The sequence below is a fragment of the Pteronotus mesoamericanus genome, unplaced genomic scaffold (assembly GCF_021234165.1).
Source record: "Pteronotus mesoamericanus isolate MK-2021 breed Mesoamerican mustached bat unplaced genomic scaffold, CSHL_Meso_final scaffold_167, whole genome shotgun sequence".
NCBI classification, from domain to species: Eukaryota; Metazoa; Chordata; class Mammalia; order Chiroptera; family Mormoopidae; genus Pteronotus; species Pteronotus mesoamericanus.
The window spans coordinates 11,325,651-11,327,512 of record NW_026555308.1 but is presented as its reverse complement, the minus strand read 5'-3'; the positions used below and the strand labels follow the sequence as shown (position 1 = coordinate 11,327,512).

General features: G+C 34.6%; 1 non-coding gene across 1 annotated transcript; it reads left to right on the top strand.

Moving 5' to 3' along the window:
• Nucleotides 1-450: 450 nt before the first annotated feature.
• LOC129083941 (small nucleolar RNA SNORD47) lies at nucleotides 451-525 on the top strand. The gene has a single exon (XR_008530514.1). It is a non-coding gene; the product is annotated as a small nucleolar RNA SNORD47 (small nucleolar RNA).
• Nucleotides 526-1,862: the final 1,337 nt, after the last annotated feature.

Here is a 1,862-nt window from a genome sequence, read left to right as displayed (position 1 = left end):
AATTTAAATGTCACAAAATCTTTAGAGAGAACACAGTGTGTAAATGTATTAATCAAGGTTCTCCAGAAAAAGCAGAACCAATAAGATGTGCATATAGAGAGAAAGAGATTTATTTTAATGAGACAACTCACATAATTATGGAGACTGGCAAGTTCAAATCAGCAATGTGGGTCTCTAGGATCCAGGAGACCCAATTGTGGAGATGGAGTCAAAGGTAGTCTGTTGGTGACTTCCCTCTTCCTTGGGAGGAGGTCATTTTTTTTTTGTTCTATTCAAGCCCTCTGTTGATTGGATTAGGCCCACCAACATTATAGAGGGTAATCTGTTCTACTACATCGATTAAAATGTTAATTTCATATAAAAACACCCTTGCAGAGATTTCCACAATAACGACCAATTATCAGGGTATCCCAGGGTCCAGTGAGGTTGACACATAAAATTAACCATCACAACCAGTGATGTACCGATTCTGCCAAATGAAATAGAATATCACTCATAAAACCGTTCCTTATTGATTCTAATGTTACTTGACTAACAAGCATCATGGAAAATTTTTTTAATCACCGCTAACATGTCATCTTTGCTTTCAGGCATTTATGATGGTGGTCATGTGGCTGACTGACCAATTGAAAGGCAGCTGGATGGGTGCTCATGAGATAGAAGATAACGTAACTGAATTTTAATAGACTTTTATAAAGCAAAACAAAATTAACCATCACAATAAATTAAGTTCTTTAATGATAATAGCCAGGATCTAAAAGGATAAATTATATTCATAAAACTGGGAAATGTTGAGGAGTGGAATGAAAAAAAGAAGTACATACAGTGGTGTGTAGATAAGCCAGCTCTCCAAAAACAATGTGATGTTACCAAACGTAGAGGTGGGAAGGGATGTTATAATCAGCTCTGTGAGCCAGTACAAGATGCCTTCAGCACACCCTGTCCACGTGTATGTGCATAGATGCTGAATTCTCACCTATTTCTTTTTTTGTTGCATTTGCCTGATAGATTTTCCTATTTTATTTTACTTTATTTTATTTTATTTTATTTTATTTTATCTTATTCTATTCTATTTTATTTTTTAATCCTCACCTGAAGATATGTTTTTATTGGGGCGGGGGAGAGAGAAAGAGAGAGAGAGAGAGGTGTGGGAGAGAAACATAAATCAGTTGCCTTTCATACATGCCCTGTCTAGGAACTGAACCTGCACTTAGGTATGTGTCCTGGCGGGGACTGATTCGGCAACCTTTTGGTGTAGGGACAATGCTCCAACCAACTGTGCCACCTGGCCAGGGCCCTCTATTATTTTTATCTTCCTTTTTGGTATGTATAGTTTAAGCTAAATCAAGTTTTATTTTTTAAAGCCTTGTTTGAAATTCCTAACCATTTGGCAGGGAAATTTAACCCATTTGTAGTTATTGTCACAACAAGTGTGTTTGGTCTTATATCTATCTGATAATTTGTTTTGTGATTACTGATTACTGCTTTAGTACTTGTATCTTTCAAAAATTTTCTTTCATTGCTTTTTTTCTTCCACGGATATTTTTGAGGATTTTTCAAGTTTGTTCTCTATAATAGTTTCCTACAGTGTCCTTCTGCTTTAAATTATCTCCAGTGTGGATTTTAATTCTTCTCTTAGAGTGTAAGTATTAAAAAAATTTTATTTGGCCCTTTTGTTTTTGCTTTTTTGTCTTCATATCTTCTCATTCCTTACTTTTGTTTCACAGCAAGTTCTTTATTTCTTTCTCTCTTTATCAGTCTATCTATTGATTGATCTATCTATAGATAGATAAAAAGTTTTTTACAAATTCTGTTCATTTCTTTTAGAAAATTGTGCTTAACTTATGGTTTTCTCTGATCTT